General features: G+C 46.8%; 1 protein-coding gene across 1 annotated transcript in view; it reads right to left on the bottom strand.

Moving 5' to 3' along the window:
* The window catches only part of LOC148814745 (thyroid hormone receptor alpha-B), a 101,080-nt gene extending 81,390 nt beyond the window's left edge, over positions 1–19,690 (bottom strand). The window contains exon 1 of the mRNA XM_088906511.1: positions 19,457–19,690. The gene's annotated coding sequence lies outside the window, so the exon portion shown is untranslated. The remainder of the gene's footprint in view (positions 1–19,456) is intronic.
* Positions 19,691–20,101: the final 411 nt, after the last annotated feature.

Genomic DNA, 20,101 nt, shown 5'->3' with positions numbered 1-20,101 from the left:
AATCTTCTTCCAATTATCTCCCCATCAACACCACACATTCTAATAGTACGGTACCTGATTCTGATAATCCTGTACTGAAGGATAAGCCTATTAAGACCTTTGGAAATGTCTGAAATAGACCTGTGAGAGAAAGTAAAGCAAATGTTAAAACACATGGCAAGATAATAGCAGAAATGTGAAATGACTGAAGTTACAAAGACAACATACTGTTAAATCTGAGAGAAATAAGCCTTATATATTATCTTTTACCATATTACTAAACAGAAACCCGCCACATGAAAACACCACTACAAAATCCGTCCTTTGCAAAAAACGCACAGCGAGTAAATCAATTCCAGCCAACCTGACCAGACAGAACTCTGAACAGTACAGGGGTGCTCCAATCGTTTTCCAAAAACTAACCAAAAAATGTTCAACCGACTAAGACCCAAGATCTGACCCACGATCAACAAATCGTATCTCAGGTCTTTATGCATTAGGGGAAAAGATTTAATACGCAATGACAACAAAAGTCATTAGGGATGGGGATGGGGATTCAGTCAGCCAAGGAGGCACCATCTGTCAGAGCATTCAAGGGTGTGATAGCAGGGTCTCCCACAGATGGGCGTTGTTAATGCCGTGCCGTGTTAAAACAAGTGCTGTTCCTTGTGTCGCCACATGGCAGTCACTCCAGGCTACAAGCATTAGTCCACAGTGATGCTGCACCTGGGCTAGCAGGGCTTTCTAAAAACCCAGCGGGTGGCCGGCCAAGCTAAAGATATAAGACGGCACCACAAGAAGAGGGGCTTCATTATTCTGCCACTGCCGCTGCCGCTCGCGTGCTTTCACATGGTAGGCCTCAGGTTAAAGCCAGCTGCCTCGGATTCCTGGGACGCTCATGGGGAAGGCAGTGTGACCGAGGAAAAGAACAGGAATCAAAACAAAGCCCTTTGTGTCGAACCGAGACAGGCCGATTAATGTATCCGAGAGGCAAAATTCAAAGTGAATCGAACCGGAGGGGCGGCTCGGCAGCTCGGCGGCTCCGCAGGGACCTCACCATGTGCCCTCCTGCAGCACGCGCCAGCAGAACAGCCCGAGCACAGCGCACGCGCAAAACCCAGGGGCTCTGAGCTGCACAGGAGGTGGGTGGAAATCAAGACAGAGTGAAAGAGATAAAAAGGGCTTCGTCTCTGCAGGTCGAGGAACAGAAACCACACTTTCACAAAGCAGGATGGGGTACCCCCTAAACAGAAAGCTAGTTGAATCACCCCCCACCCCAGAAGCACAATAGCTGCCAGGACAGACCCCCGTTTTACTGCCCCACCCCAGCCCCTTCCCTCAGATTCCTGCTCTCTCCCTCTCACCTTCACGCACCTGAGGAAGCTCCACAGACACAGCGGTGTCTTTCAGCCTTAATGGCGTTTCTTCAAACGGCCTCCAGAGCAAACAAAAAAAAAGATTTGTCTATTCCAAGGCAGAGTACAATAAATAAATTAGGACCTACGTGGGTGCAGACGAAGGATATTATTAGGACAGTTTATCCAAAATATGATAAGCCACTTTTTTAAAGTCTAATAAATACCATCTGGCATACAGTATTTATTTTCCAGTGAAGTCCAGCTGCAGTTGAACTGTAACAGTTATGTCAGAATACTGTGCTTTAATATGATCTGACAGCACTGTGCCCCTTAAAAAGAGGCAGAGACCACAGGAAGTGTTTTACTGCACTGACCTGCCAAAAAGGGCTTAGCGCTGCCCACGATCTACGACACAGCAGTGAGAGAGCAATGTGCACACCGCAGTCGCACTGGCCGCTGTGAGGTATTATTAACGTTCCTTGGTGGAGGAACGGCGTTATCAATATCTGATACCCACATGAGTGTAAGTCATGCACCAAATGGGGCACAAATAGAAGAATAAACTAACAATCCTCTTATTTCCTCAAACGGCTGATTCATTCCAGGATTTTCAACCAGAAAACCTGGAATCTGAACGTGCTCCATTTCAACAGAACAGTGCTGCCCTGCTCCTTGTTTCATCAAGGAACCCACACATTTTGCTATCACAGACTAACAGAATAGTCCCAAGGGTGGAAAAAGAATCCCAAATCCATGTCGTTGTTAAGGACTGCATCAAAAAGCAACACACCGTGAGCTCGAAACTCTCCTTCACAAGAGCTCTGTCCCCATCAACTCAAACCATACTGAATCAAGCTGGAATCCTCAGAAAATGTGGTCAATAAAGATAAAAACCACAACACCACAACACCTCTGCTGTAAAAAAAGCACTGAAAAAAATCACACTCATCCCTCCTCAAATATAAGAACAGCAAATTTTGAAAGTAAAATTTGAGCACCTGGGGAGCTTTCTGTAGAGGGGAATGGGCTGGAATTACACAGCGTGACAGTGATCAAGAGGGGGATTCACATGGTCAGACCACCAATCAAGAGTCCTAACCACTGCTCCACAATATACCACGCCAACATACAGTACCACGTCAGGATCAGTTTCACATCAGGTTCAGTCCAGCAGCTGTTGTCTGAGCTATATCCCCCAGAATGCTCTGTGAAATGATCCCCCACACTCAGTCTTCTGACAATCTGGTGGTTCCATCACGATACTTAAAGGGCATTTTCATTACTGCTCTGTGTCCACACTTACTCTATACCGTTTTACTTCAATTTCATTTGGTTTGCGCAACAGAGGCTTGTGATATGCTTGTGTTGTGCTAGGAACTAACTGGTACATCTGCTCTTGGGACTGTCACTTAATGATAAGGATGAAGGTGCTTGCTAAGCAAATGAATGATGGCATTAATCATAACAGCAGCGTTATCATAAAGAATGTGGCACTGCTGTGCTGTATACTTTCATAACCAGAATGTTTTAGATTTGGTTGCCAAAGTAAAACTGTACTTGAGAACTTTACTCCTCAACTGGTATAGTGCAGTACCTTAGACTCCTTTACATCGGAAGAGTTCATTAGGCAACACTTCTACACAGAACTGTGTTCAATTATACGAGCTGTTTCTAACCTAAGGAGACAAAAAAAACCTGCTGGGTGCTGTCTTAAAAGGTGCTTCTTTGAGATCTTGAGGAGTCTTTGCGCCAAGGAAGTTCAGCCTGTGTAGCTGCAACAGTTTGTTCGGATGCTTCAGACACTGAACCACATGGCAATGCAAGGCCAGAGACCTTCTTGATTCATCTGCACAGGAAGAGACAGACAGGGCACCTGCGACCTGGACTCTAAAAGAGGAGGGTTCCATTTTCTCTTCTTCCCTGGTGCTTTTTTAAACACACTTTGGGGCATGCAGACAAACAACAGACATGATTTGGACTCAATTCCAAGACAACAACCAAATTAATTTTTTCAGCTAAATATATCTGGCATTATTTAGCACATGCTAAACAAAGCATGACCCATTTTTATGCAGCAGAGTCCTGGGGCACTACTGCTCTGGCTCCCAGGCAGAGGTGAAAGGGTAGTTTAAAGATGGCAGCACATACTGTAAAATATTAGGGCCGTGATAAAAAAAATGCTATGAAATGAGATACACAGTGAAGTCAAGGTGTCTTTTTAAATGTTCCATGCAGCGGTTAATAAAGATTGCCGCATATCAGGACAAAATAGGTCAGTCTGATGTCCTCCCACACCGACACAGGATACAGTCGTTTAGAGCAAAGTCGTCAGCTCTTTTCGTACTAAAATGTGCTTTTTTTCTGCTTTATACACTTGTCCATTAGCACTTTCCAACTCTAGCCTGTGGGTGGAAGTTTCCCGTATTTTCACTCTCTGCGGAGAGCAGAGAACCTTTCCGAATTCCACACGGACGAAATGCCAGTTAGGATTTACAACAAAGTGGAGATCGGTTCTTAAAAAAAAAAGCATAAACTCTAAACTAAACTATAATCATGGGAGAAAATTTTCCATATGCCTGGCAAAAGATGAAAAAAAAAAGTTAAAAACGTCAAATAAAGGCCAAACCAATAAATGCACTTGTTCGAAAATACTGCAACATTTGCAGTTTGGTTCCCATTACTTAAAGAATGGCGTGTGAACATCTGTTCACGACTGGAAGGAAAACCTCCGGAATCCAGGCTCACGGGTCAGCGTCACGATGCCATTCCAGGAGAAGAACCCGCACGGACCACCTGGGAAGCAGTTTCACGCGGCTCTTTCCCAGCCGGGCACAGCAGCGCCCATCTCGACGGGACTCTGAACAGGTCCCGACACTTGGGGGCGCTGCCCTCCTCATCCCTCCTCCACTGATAATCCTCCTGTCTTTCTCGATGAAAGCTTTAACAAACCCAGCAAGACCCAGCCCAGATAAGACGAAGGGGACCCAGCTCTGGTGCCCTAGGCGAGTTTAACCCTGTCAGTGCGCTCTTTCAGGGACAAAGGCAGACACCCCCACAGGAGACATCCAGTGCAAACCGAGAGCAGCAGGAGATCGCTGCCAAGAATCACCGAGCTGAATAAAGGCTCCAAGCTGAGCCCTTAGAGAAATGAGATGTTTGAAACCAACTACAGCATACATTATTTTCTCTAAAAAATCATGAGAAAGTGGTAACCTCACGGTAAATTTTTATGATGCACTGAAATGTCCTAATGTTTACAGCAAAGAACAGCCTTTTTTTCTACAAATGTCTGTAAACCGTAATGCACTTTAGCCTATCTACAACGGTACCTGTTGCCATGTCTAAATCACACAAAACAGAACGTCAGCACTTGACACCCCTTGTTTCTAGCCATTCCAAACCAGTGTCATGCATGTATGATGATATCATCCCATAGCGCAATATCCAATCTATATACTCAGGTTTAATCCTACAGTTCTTGGGATAAATAATGTAATACTACAGACCAGGCAGAGAAACAGGCCACAGGGTTAATTCCACCACTGCCTCCACTGCCCCATATTTATGAATTAACAATAGCCGTAATGAATTAACACCCACAGTCGGGTGAATGGTTCAGTTTAATAAAACAAATCTCTCTCAAGGGTGAATTGCTCTTGAACTTTTTTTTCCATGGGAATTTGGCACAATCATTAAGCAACTCAGCCTATGCGTGCTAGGCCCATTACGTAACACAACCGTACAGAAACTGCAGTCTGGAGTCACAGGACAGCAAAAGAAGACTCCTCCGCTCTGTCAGTGTTCATCAGGTCCCTTCGTGCGCGCTGGCCGACGGCTGCAGCAGAAAGTGCCCTTCAGCCAGAGACAGCAGGGTCCTTCGGCCCGTGAGGCTGGGGACTGCACTGTTTACACACTGCGCCGACGGCACAGAGACTGCAGACTCCCCAGGCAGCACCAGGCCACAACACGACTGAGAAACTGCTATTTTAAAGTGTTGCCGTTTTTTTTAACAACAGGCAGTTTATTTGGTTGAAGCCATGGAGGTGTTCTCTTGAATAGCCCGATTATACAGTTGACTTCCCTCAATTTTGTAAGGGGGGGTCCCAATATGTTCCTCACCAGCTACAGTTAACTCATAACCTGTTTTCGAATCCTTTCACTGGCTTCCAGTTAAATGTCGCACGGACTTCAAGACGTTGATGCTGACTTTATATTTAGCAAATTTAAGTTCTCCCTTATATTTCTGGCCCAATGAAAGCTGGTACTCTAAGCTGTACGATGCAGTCTTCTGACACTGGTCTTGTCTGTCCATCTGCACAAGACTACAGACTGTGGATTGCAGAGTCTTCTTCTGCTGCGCCCCAAAGCACGTTCAAATCTCAACGCAAAAGTAGGAATTTATATCCTGGAATTCCTATAGATGAGCCATAGTGGCTCTGGACTTCACCTACCATTTTATTTGTGATATTATTGGAACTGGCTGTGAGGACGTCTGAACATGAGAAATTTTTAGAAGTCTCAAAATATTCCTGTGAAAATGTGGGTTAACATGGCAGAATAAACTGCATTCCATTTTGTGATCAAACAGATCGTACACAATCCAATCACTATTTTAAAATTACAGCAATTAGACAAAGAATTCCAGGAGGGTATACATTTCAAAGATCATAATTCTAGTCAGACTTGGAGAGTTGAAATTAGAGGGGAACCTGCAGCAGAGAGATTAAGAACACAGTCAAATCACAATACTAATATCAAGAAAAATGTCAAACTACGCAATAGCCGTATATAATGTACCGGCCTATTCAGGGTGTACCCTGCCTTGAGCCCACTGCTAGCCAGGATAGACTCCTACTCTCTTGTGACCCTGAACTGGATGAAGTGGTTAGAAAACGGATGGTTGTATACAGCCTCACGTTAAGTTAATCAAACTCTAACCTCTGTAGGAGTTGTGATAGATGCACTCTAAAACAATGGGAGTGAGAAACATACTAACAGGACATCTCTACTGGCCCAGTCGCACAGGTGTCCTCGCAACGGCACAGAAGGACAAACAAGAGGTGAGGGATTCCTGAGGAGCCCTGTCTTATCTGGCTCTCTGCATTCGCACATCATTACTGATGGAAATCCACAACCTCACAGTGCAGAGCTCCCCAGATCCTTCACTTGCTGGGAGTGACTTTCTTAAACCCCATCTGGCGTGTTTTTCAAGACTTCTCCTCCGAAAGAAAAGAAAAAAAAAAGCTGGGCTTCAGATTTCGTTGCTGGACGGCCGGTTTCTGGGCTCGGTGCCTGCTGTTTTTCTGCTGCGCTGGCACTCGGAACCTCAACTATCCTTGAGCTTCCCTCACCAGGATGGCAGGAGCCACCCCAGCCAACTGGTCCCCTGAATGATGTGCGTGTTCACACAGCAGGGAGGTACAGCACGTGTGCTGAATCCACAGGGCACAAAGGAATCCACAGAACTTGGCTGGAAAGGAAGGCCTATGCCCCCAATACAATTCAATACCAAGTGCAGATGTGAGAACACCTGGATGTGCACTAATTACTACAGTAATTAATTACAACACTACTGCACATTTTGCACAGGATATAAGCAAGGACTGGACAGATGCAGACCGTCTTCTTACACACAGAACTACAGAGAGGTATTTGAAAAAGCATGACACCCCCCAAGAGAAAGATGTTACAGTGACTTGAAAAGAAAATCAAATATTTTATTGGTGACTGCCCACACATCTTAAAGCAATTGCAATTAAAGCTTTGCTCAAATAATTAGGCAGGAATGCTAGCTGGAATAAAGCAAGTCTCGAGTGCGATTGCGTCAACTAGTATCTTTCTACACAAAGCCAGCAGGAGTGGTGGTGGTGGGGAGTTATCCCAAAACCCCGACAGTCCTGGGATGCCAGTCAGCCTTCCTGTGATGTCAGCAGGGCAAGCAGGCCTGCGATCTGTTCACAATGAAGACAAACACCCGCACTGTCCCATGCCTTCTCCCAGAAAAGATCCAGGCAGGTAACCATGTCCGAGTTAAAGAGATGCTTTAATGACCCGTCTGTCTGCTACATTCATTTTCTTTTCCCTGGTGGTTCCTCTGCTTGCGTCAACTCCCAGTCTAATGCATGACCAACCCCCCTGTCCGTTTCCTTCTGCATTCTGCTGCTGCTTGGCTGCGATTCAGGCTCATCTACTTGAAAGGCACCCCACTACAGCAGAAAGCCTGGGCCGTGCTACTGGCAACGGGCTTCAGAGCAACCTGGAGCACCCTGCACACCACGCCGGGCAGCCAGCCAGGGAAGCGCACCGAACTCTTATTGTTGACATAAATTCAATTCTGGAGGACATTTACTGCGCTTCCGCCGGCTGGCTAATCACCCATTTTATCTCCGTGTCAGAGGGAGCCCGGGTGGCAATGTGCCGAACAGGGGACCGCTCGCTCCGCTGCCTGCTCCGGTGACGCGGCACGCTGCTCCCCCCATCTCAGGGGACCTGCCGCGCTGCGCGACTCACCTTCGCTCTCACTTTCACAGGGGCTGCGATCGCTGCTGAAGCACAGCAAAGCACAGGGCTCGTCTTAACCGGCTTCCCCATCAGCCCTCCTGAGCACTTCTTTGCCAGGATGACCAGGGCGTATTTCAGGAACACGGGCAGACGGCAGCTTTTCCCAAACCAAGGGTTTTGGTGTGGGGAATGCTCGATACACACAGTGGGCTCGGCATGGCCGCCTAAGCTTCTATGCTTAAAAACAATTCTTCGGCATCTTGCACGACAGCGATGCGGTGAACGAATCGGCTTTTCCAGGGAACTGGAGGAGCAGCGCAAGATGAAGTGCAGGCCTTCAGCACCTGCAGGTAAGGTCAGGTCAGGTCGTTCTGGATCCGTTAAGGGGGCTCCGAAAGAGACTGAGAAGGGGCGAATCCGCAATTAAGCAATGCGAGCACCAGTACCACGCCTGTGAAAAGGAGTATGTTGGAGCTTGTAGCAAAAGTTTGAAAGAGAATTTTCACCAATCACCAGCTCATATACTATAAACGAGCCTTTCTATCCCAGCATTCATCAAGCTAATCCAACACCCCCAGCACAGCCCCCAGGGCAGCATCTTTCTCTGGCTTGCTGTAGCAGAGTTCCTGCTACATCATTACATCCTGCATTCAGCACTTACACATGTTCCCACTTGGTCAGATATTAAAATCACATAGTATGAATTATTTCAATGCTGATGATACGACACCTCCATCACCTATATAAAGCCAGCGCAGTAACCCTATCCATCATGTTGTCTTTGACAGCATCAGAAAAAGCTAGTCAAAACATTTGTCTTTTCTAGAATTGATTACTGCAACAACATCATGGCTGTAATAATCATCATCACCACCACCACCTGGTCAGGTCAGCTCTCAGACCAAAACTGGTTTAAGCCAAGCAAATCAATAAAAACTCATGGTGCGTGTCCAGACGTTTTTTCCCATGGTAGAGTTTGTGCCCAAGCTCCACCTTTTCCTTACCTGCAGAATATCCAGGGAGGTGGAAAACACTCCTCATTAAGATCACCTGGCATAATACGTTCGGCCCTTATCACACTAGCAGAAGCAGATTCATAATCACTCACAAAACAGCGGCAACCTGCTATTTCCCATATATACGCTCCTTAAGCAATGCATTGCCTGGGCACTGTTCAAAAAAAGCCTTTTTCTATCCCGCACACCTGAAGTGTGAAGGCCTTTGCATTGAAGTCCGAGTGATTGCAATTATTTCTAGAATAGAAAATAGACTTGCCGTAAGCCATCTATGGAGATTTTATCGTCAACTGTTCCTAAAATACTAAAACTACACTGACAGTCTGGTTTAATTTTTAATTTGTACTTTACAGACGGGTGCATTTCCTCAGCTAATCTGTTATGAAATTAAAGGCACATGTGCGTTTCCTCATTCACATCACAAAGGCAGCTGACACTCTTGTTACAGTCGGAGCTCACGCGTGCCGACCAACTGCTGCCCCTCTCCTGCCTCTGCAGAGACGACACACGTGGCGAAGCCGCCGTCCCTGGGCTTGTGATCTCTCCTCACGGTCCAGTTTGTGCCCTGGCAGAGGAGAAGCCGTGGGTGGGCAAACAAAGCTGGCGAGGCCCCAGAGCGGCGAAGCTCTCGGCTGACAACTTCTGCGCCGCCTCCCAACCCTGTGAAATCCACCGCACCGTCACCCTGACAACAAGCTGCACTGCGTCGCCCAAACTCCAAACGTTCTCTCCCAGGACGGGACCCAGAAGACCGGAAGTGATGAAAAAGCAGCGTGGCCACCAAGCTGGAGACGCAAAGGCAGCACGTTCATTCCTTCAAGAATCTCGTCAGGCAGGATTCCAGACAATCGCCTTTGAAGATGAAGACAGGGGACACACTGTACATGCCAGTTTCTGCAGTTCCTTCACTCATGAAGGAGCCCCGTCCACACTGACATGACAGTCACGAGCAACCGTGTCCAGAGAGACTCCCTCATCCATAGGGTCCTTCTGGAGACCACCTGGAGAGCAAACATTTCACTGCCAAGCACACAACCTTTTTTATTGTGCATCACTGTAGAATTCTTTTTACAATGGTACTTTAGCTTGCGTAGTGAGCTTATGGTAACTGAATGAGCGTGAAAAGTTGACCCCTGCTGACCCATACAAATCACCAGCTTTCCATGCTGGTTGCCAAAACAAGCGTAAAGGAACTGACTTGTTCCATACTCCCACAACCCTTTGGGTAAAGAAGGGCCCCCCGTTCTCATTTTTAAATACACTTCCACATACTTTACCCTTGTGTCCCCTGGATCAAGTTTCACTGCTGATTCTGAAGAACTCGACTTTTGTCAACTTTAAAGATTCTGAATACTTGTATTAGGATAAAACTTGTACAAAAAGTGGAATTCAGTATTAATATGTTTAAACTCAAAAAGCTATGCTTACAAAATGTTCTTAGACACTCCACATTTATCAACCCGGCACACATTCCTCGCAGCGTACTGGGGTTTGGGTTGAGACAGCATGTCCTCCTCAACGGAAACGTGTTGTTTCGCAATCAGTCGGCATTTTACCCACGGTCATTAACCGGAAGTGTCATGTGACTCTTACCACCAGTAACACAAGAGTGCAGGTACCCCGTAAATCACTAGGGTCCACCCTAGCCCAGCAGTGTCCAGTCACTTTCGTGCCTTAGCTTGGGGGAACCTGGTCACAAGCAGCTAATGACCCAAGGTCACACAATCGGACTACTGATGCTTAATTACGCTATTAGGCAGCCTTAACCAAGTCATTCACGCAAAAGAAGATTGCAACACTAGTGTTTTAGAGTTCACGCACAAGATCTCTTCCTGTTCTTAACCTTTTCAGGCTGTAGGTCATTTACAGAATGTAGGTCCCAGACATTTTCCTGTCTTGGTGATCTGGAGCACAGCAGAACCATATAGCCATATTGTGAGAGAAGAATTATGTAATTGTACTACTACTGAAGGTTCAATTTACACGATTTCAAAATCCTTTTTTAAGGACACTGCAAACTGTGCAAGAATTAATCGGCTGAAAAACAAAACCAATTACGTCCAATTCACTCAAACTAAGATTTTGACAGAATACAATGTATCTCATTAAAATATTACCCAAACTTCAACTTGAAATTTTAGGACTTGAGATTAGTTTTGCAATGAAATTCTGTGAAACATACAAGTACACAGTGCAGATCTGAGAAGAACCAAAACTTCTGCAACAGGTTTTAAAATCTAACACATGGGTATGTTAAGGGAAGATTTAAAAACCAAAACTCATGCTGTCAGCTTCCTGTTTTGCCAAAGAGAGGCCCTGAGCTGTTATAGAATTAGCACATTTGTTATCTGATGGGGGAGTTAAGTCTTGCTCAACTGTTGTACTGTATCTGCATTCACACCAAAAGCCAAGGTAAGAACAGGAGTCAGAGGAAGGCATGCTGCACAAATCAGTTTCCTGCTTTCTAGAACTCTGCATGAGTCAGTGAGCTCAGGTCTGAGGACTGAATAATTATACCCTCTGGTTTCCAGCTCCACAGCCATTGTGCGCAGCCCCAGACACCCAGCACATGGATGCACTCAGTAAGAGACATGGAGTACTGAAGAAAAGGAAGGACTCACCTTCTGAGGCTGAAAGCAAGCTTGAAGATTTTTTAGGCACAGCACCTTAAAGGCATGAGCAGTAGCATCGCACTACCTAGTATTTCAAAAATACACAGGCACGGTTTTAAACAGAAAACAGCAGGCATGCCTTGTCTTGAGGGAGAATGCAATTACTCCCTCATCTGTCCTTAAGAGTTCTGTTTTACACACTTTCAATCAGAATTGTGAAAAACATTCACGGAGGACAGATATCAAAAACAGAAGCCGGTCCCTCTCTGGCAGGTATCTTAATTTCTGGGGCTGGAGTGATGTCATACTGCTGCTGATACAACCAGGATGATTAAGGAGAATGCAGATTGTTACTCTGCTAGCAAGCCCATCCATTTTCTAACCACGTCATCCAATTCAGCATCACGGGGGAGCAGGAGCCCACCCCAGCAAGCAACAGGCACAAGGCGGGGTGCACCCAGGACGGCTCAGCACTCCACTGCAGGGCAGGCAGAGACGCCAACCTCACACCAGTGCCAGTTTTCCCCAGAAGCCAATTCATTTGTCAGTATGTCTGTGGAGTGTGGAAGGAAACCCGTGCAAACCGAATGAGAACATACAAACTCCATGCACCCCAGAAACTGAACCCAGAGTCAAGGGCTGTGAGGCAGCAAAAGCTAACCACTGTGCCACCGTGCTGCCCCATGCTGCCCACTCTGCTAGTATGTTCTTTGGGGCTAAAGTCCAAACATGCTTTGTTAGAACAGAATCTCTCCAATTACTGCATACCTTCAGAGCTTAATAAGTTATTTCAGTTACAAAACTCATTTTCTCACTAGGTATTAGTACAGTATAACTGCAAGCTCACAGACTCCTTCTCTCTGTGCCTTTTCATTTTCCAAATTATTTTGACTCTAACTCGGGTGCCGTCCAATTACTCCAATGTGATACCACAGGCCTCTATTTTAAGAACAACAAGCTATGCACACTTGGCTTTTTTAAATTTAGGTACTGTGCATTAAAAATAGGACTTCAGAGCATAATAGTCAGTCTCAAAATGAAGAGCAACCAAAAAAAAAAGACTTGTGGTGAAAAATGTACAACACTGCCAACCCTATAAGTTCTGGAATTTCTCCATAAAAAGAAAAACAAAGTTTTTTCTCTGCATATTAAAGATTAAAACCTCTTTACAAGGACTTTTTTATTGCTGAAAACGACACTGGAGTGCCACACACAGTAGGAGTCTTAGGGTTGCAGTGCTCGATTGAAGCTACAATCCAGCTAGAGCTGATCTGAATTAAAGCTCTGAATACGTAAAAAAATTCTAAGACATCCTTCTTAACCCAAAGGTGCAATTATGTGCCCTTCAATCTGTTCTTCTGTTGAGTTAGCAAAGACTTTACAACCTCTGCAACAAGTAATTATCTTTCACACCTAAACGAGAATTATCAATTGCTTGAGAATTCCATCACAACTCCTGTTTTGATTCCTGTATCAGCGCAAAGACATGCCCACCCGTCAGAGCCATTCACCTACAGGTATGTGACGCCCTGTGAGCACCCGAGAGGTGAGTTAGCCGTGACTGAGGAGCAGAGTGACATTACTGACATCACTTCAAGCCTGCGGGAGCTCGGATGCTTAACGGAAGTCACTGTTCTGCTGAAAGCCGATAGGGTCCTGGATAACTAACACCCGCCCACTTCTGGCGATGGTCAGCCTATCATATGTTGCTGTTTGGTAAATCTTTCAGTCACATGGCTCTGACTCACATCAGTAACATCTGGGGATCGGGTCTCAGCCTGCACTCTGAGTGAACACCTCTCCTGGCTGAGCAACCAGCAACGCCCCATTTCTATGACATTTGTACATAGATTATGAAAAGCTGCTTTAAAAATTGATTAACTCCACCAAAGATTCTCTGAGACTCTTGGTAACTTGGCAACTTTAGATTCAGAGCAAAAAGCAAAAACCATGCATTAAAATTGTAGCACATAAAATAATTCTGTAGTTTAGAATGTTCAGTAGTATGTTTTCATGTCGCCACACAATGTCGGCTCTCCTGGCCATGAGGCATTTCATTCAGGAACAAAATACTGTTACAAACAAAAGCAACCCGGACTATATTCTTGTCACTAAATAAAACAAATGAAATCCTCTTCCCATAATTTGGTCAACTGGTGCACAGAGACACACAGCAGATAGCCCACGATATCTCTGCAAAATATGAGCTTGCTATAATTGATTCACTATAAAATCCTAGCGAGAACCTGCCATAAAAACAAAGTTTTTCAGTCAGCTTCAATCTAAATCAGAAAAACTACGAGTACGTGACAGAACGTGCCAGTACTCATCTGTGTCCATACGCTAATATATCTTGCGAGAAGAAATGGAGAATTCACATTATCTGGTCATATCTGCTATGTCCACAGTGTATCCTTCAAGAAAAGCTATAGTACGCTCAGAAAATGCAGGACAAAAGTGTAATATACTGTACACAGTAAGGTTATTAAAAAAAGACAAACATCTAGACAAATTGATGTACATTCTCGGGTCTCCAATTCAATTGACATGGATTTTATTTTACAGCTTCACGAGCTGTGGATTCTACTTGCAGGAATTAACGACAGTTGAAGGCAGGTAGGGTGAACCTCTGCTGAAAACCACAGCACACGTAGAACAGCTGCCGTCCGCAGACCCCCGAGAAGCACGAGGCGGCACTGGCAGTGCAAGCTGAGAAACAAAAACAGCACGACAGGAGCTCTTCCTAGGAAAAGCCACAGGTTCACAGACAGAAAGAGACCTAGGGTTTCAGCTCATGTGGCCAGCTCGATCAGCTGATTAACCAGCACCACGATGGAGAATGGGCAATTGGTCAGTGCGCTAGTTGTTAAGAAGGGCGTCACACTATCCCCTTTTCAGGTTTAGTCATGCGTTTTTAAGCAATTCTCTTACATGTACAGAGCTGTTCCCCATTTACAACTTGTACGTCCCTCTGAGCTTCTATTAATAATAACAACAACACCCCTTGGGCTGGGCATGGAGTCCTCAAGGCATTCTCGGCCCACACAGCGGCCAGTCTGTCACAGCGTGCCCAAAGCTCACACGTCCTACACACACGCTGCACACAGCTGCACCAGAGTCGAACCACGAGTGCACAGAGCCGAGCCTCGTTTGTCAACACCTGTAGAGTCAGCTGAAGCGGCGCCATACACACGCTGTTGCTATGTCTTTTACAGCAATATACTGTAGCTTCCTTCAAAATGCAATTGGCAGTTACTGTTCTAATGGATCCCAATATAGCCAAGCATATTCATATACAGGACTTGTCATACTTAAGCAGGATTAAAACTTTATTTTAACAATAATTATTATTATTTTAATGTAATATCAAAATATATTACTATATTTTAAAGCAATAAAACTGTTCTTATTTTAATGTATTAATATAATATTCAAATATAATCCAACCATCCATTTTCCAACCACTTCAGCCAATTCAGGGTTGCAGTGGAGCCGGAGCCTATCCCAGCAAACCACAGGCACAAGGAAGAGCACCGCCTGGGTGGGACGGCAGGCCATCGCAGGGCACAAACACACACGTGCGCTCGCACCCTGGACATTCTTCCCAGAAGCCAATCAACCTACCAGTATGTTTTTGGACTATGGGATGAAACCAGGGCAACAAGAGGAAACTCACACCAACACGGGCAGGACGTGTAAATCCAAGTAGACAGCACCCCAGGAGTTAAACCCCACAGCGCCCCATCGCGGCGCGACAGCAGAGCTAACCACTGCTCCAATGCTAAAGTATAGTTTTTTTGCAACTGTGACGATTGTACACAACACCGCTCTCTTCTGTTGAAAAGACTACTGTCAGACGCCTCATTTAACAAACTGCCAAGAGTAAGTAGGCAAACATGTTCGCATTTAACAGTTAGTGGACTGCGGGGCTGAAATGCGAGTTAAATGGACCTGTAAACTGATGAGGCAGAACACTCTGCCCCCGTAACACTGAGTGCAACACAGCTCGGGCCTTGTTTCGGAATCGGTCGTTTTCGTGTTCCTAACTGGGAAACAGAACCGGCCAAAGTCAAGTTTAAAAAGTTGTCACGTGGCGAGAAATAAGCATGAAAAGCATGGGACACGACTTAAAGGCCACAGCAGGGTGGTCCACCGACGGGCCCTGGAAGGCGGGTGTGCCTGTAGGTTTCCACGGCCTTTTTTTGAAGCAGCAGCACGGGAAGAGCGATTAACTCAATAACGAGCTGATCTGAGCTGGAATGAAGACCCTGCAGAGCTAGAGAGGGACCGCTCCACTGAAGGATCAACTTTAAGCAGGGGTCTCAAACTCAGTTCCTGCAGGGCAAGGGGTCTTCTGGTCTTTGTTCCATCACTGATCTAACAAATGTCATACTTAGACATAATCAGAGACTGAAGGGACTTGTAAGTAAGTGTACCTTTAACGAAGTGACTATGCAGTGTAACAAACTGTTTAAAATACCTTAAGGAAAAAAAACATCCACACTTTATCCAAAACAGTGTCACAGGAGTGCCGGAGCCTATGGGCACAAAGCAAGGGGCCTGGAAGGGATGCCGGTCCATCGGTAGAGCAGTCTCAGACGCACACTCACATCCCCACACGAGGGCCAAGTCCACAGATGCCAACTGACCTACCAGCATGTCTTTTGACTGCGTGAGGTAACCGGATCCCCTAGAGGAAACCCATGCAAACACAGAGGAGAACATGCAAACTCCTCACACAACAGGAATTGAACCATGGGACCCAGCACTGCAAGGCAGCAAGGCAGCAAGGCTAACCACTGCGCCAAATTCCTTTATCCTAAAACTGTAATAAACAGTTTAGACTTTGGATGATATACCAGTGTGTGCTGTTCTATATAAACAGATGGAAATGTCTGAAAGTGGCAGTTTAAAATAAATCAACTGATATCATTTCTGATTTAAAGCACTAATCAATGAAGAACTGCAGAAATATTCCTTGGAATAAAATTCCATCAGCGTGCTCCTGACACTGGTTCCCTGAAGCACTGTGACAACTTAAGATCAATTGACCAAAGAAAGCACACTGCTGGACAAGATTTATACAACAAAAAAAGCAACAGGAAAGCTGCTATTTTCAGCAACCAGTCTTAAAAAAAACAAAACAAAGAACAATCTGTACAAAAAAATCCCCTGATTGTTTGATGTACTTTAATGTTTGGATTAATTCAGATCAGATGACCTGGTGCAACATATCTGAAACAAGATTTCTCCTCTAAGGAATAAAAACACAAACAGAGACTTGTTATACATCTTCAAACTCCATAAACAATGAAACATTTGTGTGCGGAGGGGGGGTCAGCTACAGTTTTACTCTACTAGACAGGCATAATGGAATGCCAGGCAGAGACCACCTGAGCTGAACCCCCAGTTCCCAGCTCTACTGAGGTCAGCACAACACTGACTCAATAAAAGTGAGCAAGGTGGAGGGTCTGACCTGCTTCAATACCCAAATTTTGTTCTTGTTTGTCCTCATGCATGGGTCTCCAATGCAGAGATTACTTTTTCCCCCACTGGGTGAACCGAACTGCCTGTGTTGCTTTGCACTGGAAACGAAGCATTCTTTATTTTTCAGACAGCTCTGATAAGACAGCTTGCACTGCTTATGAGGGATTCCACAAGTCACAGATAAAAGTAGAGATACACCGTGAACTGCGTTTATGTGATGATTACTTTAAAAAAAAACTATGGAAGGTTGTTCATCAGTTATCAACCCTGAATTCAGTTTCCCCTAGTGCACTCCAGAGACAAGCTACTGTAGATATGGGTCAGCAATCGTAGCACCACAGATCCAGACGGATTTTTTTAGAAGGACAAAAAACAAGTATACAGCTAAAGAAAAAATCATTCTTGCTTCGTTTCACTGGCTCTGACTAACCTTTATTGCCCCCAGGTTGTGTGGAGCAATATCCACACAGGGTTAACTGCGCTGCCCGAGCTCTCCAGCTTCTGACATCATAATACAGCGAATTCAGCTCAGGACATCAGCCGCACAGCCCGGTTATATAACTGAACTCTTTTTCACATTTTACAGCATCCAGCAGGGCTGCCCAGCCATCGCAGGAAAAATAATCCAACGGCCAAGCCACTGAAAACAGACCGGGGGAGGTCACTTCCGCCCTGGGACGCGCGCCGGAGCCGGGCAGGCCGCCGGCCCGGGCAGGGGCTCCGCGCTGGGGCTCTGCGCTCCCAGCCCGCCGCTCACCTCCCACCCGACCCGACACTTTCAGCCCCGTTAAGCCGCGGCGGTTTTGCAGGCCCGCCTCCGGGAACATCGCAATACAGTACAACGCCACCGCCGCAGGATTACTGTCCGTCTCCCATCTATAAAACTAACAACGCGGCAACTCAAAACTGAACTGGCTATAACTGCATGACACTGCTTAAGGCGTCAGTTTGCGGATGCGCAGCCTCACCCCAGGTGTTGAATATTTACTGACGGTCTTTGTCGATTAGTTATTTGTCCGTTTCTTGCAGTACTAAAGTGAAGAAACAAACGTGTTTTCCTCCTGTAGGCTCTCGTTAAAAAAGCTGCTTTTAGAGAAGCAGCATCCAAATAAAGACGAGTCACAACAGCCGGACTTCAGTATGTATATATATATCCTTTGACTGATTTCAAATACAATGCATGCCCATCACTGAGAGACGAAGAAAGCGTGGTGTCCATTAGTTATACACAAAAGTATTTTTTTTTATCTGAAACACAGAGGTTGTGGAGCAGAATTCACAACACTCCTTAACAGCCGGTGTAAAAAGAAACGCGCGGCCGCCAGCAGGTGACGGGAGATGGTATGGACACGTCAATAACGGGGTGACATGTCAGCAGCACAGCTGTAAGAGCCGCCCGAGCTCAGCGGCTACAGTATCGCAAGCTGGGGTGCTGCGCTGTGTTCGGTGGTAGCGTCACCGAGGAATCTTCGAGACTCTGCAGCCGGAATAATTGGGGCGATACTGGCTCTGTCGGCACGGGGCGGTCGGGTCAAAGTACTTCCAGCGGCTGCACCTGCCTGCCCCCCGCGCGCCCCCGGCACCCAGCTGCTGCACGGCCGGCGGGCCGGGGCTCCGCGCGCTGGACGCGCTGGCGCTCGGCTCCGTCCCAGCCCGGGGGGGGGGGGCAAGGCCAGCGACGCACAGTACAGAGAAAGGAAAAGCACATGTACCCCCCCCCCCCCCCCCCAAAAAAAAAATAAAAACAACAAAACAAAACAACAAACAAACAACTGGTCTGCATCACTGAAATCAAATGCAACCGGAGAAAGCACGCGTCCGGTCTGAACAGCCCAGGCTAGTAACAAACACCGGGCTTGCCAAGATCACTTTCGGGGCTGAAAGGACCATAACTGACAGTCATATCGCGGCTGCAGCGGTCCGCGCTGCTCGAGTTGCCCCCAGAAAGGTCGGCGCTGCTCGCGGCGGTACTGACGCAAAACCTCCCGAAGTTTGAGACACAGCGCGACGAAGCTGCCCCAGCGAGCCAGACGCGTCGCCCCGGAGAGCGCAGCCGGGGGAGATGCGCCCCTGCCAGAGTCCCGCAACCGCACGAAGGAGACTTCGCCCGAAATTGCTCCAGGCTCCGAGATGAGTTCTCCAGCCGGTGTCATCACCGACCATACCAACACCCCCCGTCCGGAGAGAACGTCTCTCGCTTCCGAACCGACCCACCCCCACAACCCCCCTTCAGGGCGAACGGTCAATCCGAAGTGCTAAACCTCTGAAACGGAGGAGCGTAAAAGGATATTTTAAGACGCAGAAACGTTAAATACAGCATGCAGCTCTGCGACCCGACTCCGAGGCCACACTGCTGGCGGTGCCCACTGTACTGTACTAGCGATCTGTCAAAACCGCCCCGCTAATGCACACTGACGCTGCAAGAGAGATTAAAGCGCCCGAGTGCAAACCTGCAAGCTTTTACAGGCGTGAACTGTCGCGTACGTAACGCATCAGCACTCACCGTGTAGTTCTTCTCGCCAGTACTGCTGAAAATCCACCTTGTTCGCGGCGAGAAAAGTCCTGCCGAGCTCCGTGCGGAGGGGGCTCAAGTTGTACACCGAGCAGGCAGCGGCAGGACCCGAGCGAGGCTACAATCGTTCCCCTGCCGGGACCAGGCGCGCTGTCAAACGGATCGGCTCACGCAGTCCCACGTTTTCTGCGTCCGGCGAAAAACTACACGAGCTTGTTATCGAGATTTTCTGGGTGGCTCCAAAAAAAAAAAAACCGCAGTCCAGTCCTGTACTTCGGGCTGCCACGACAGGGAAATGAAATCAACAGAAACGCCGCGATCGCTCCTCCCTCCCCTCTCGATCGCCCTGCCTCTCCTTCTGTACGTCTCTCTCTCTACCTCCCTCCGCGGGCAAGAGTATAAAACACTGTAATCCAGACCGTCTACCGCTCTCTACAGGTCTAGCGCTGTAAAAATCCCCGCTCGGGCCCGAGACGGCTTCCGTCTTGTTGCAGCTTCTCTTGTCTCATAGCGGACTCATAGATAATACCACAAAATAAAACTAAAACACTCCGTGAAGTCCTGTCGCGTCTCTGCGGGTCCCCCTTTGCGGGAGACATTTTGGCACCCGTGAGGCGCAATGGACGCTGGGTGTGT

This window comes from Atractosteus spatula, chromosome 26 (genome assembly GCF_055471065.1).
Source record: "Atractosteus spatula isolate fAtrSpa1 chromosome 26, fAtrSpa1.hap1, whole genome shotgun sequence".
Classification (NCBI taxonomy): Eukaryota; Metazoa; Chordata; class Actinopteri; order Semionotiformes; family Lepisosteidae; genus Atractosteus; species Atractosteus spatula.
This window is presented reverse-complemented; position numbering and strand designations above follow the sequence as displayed.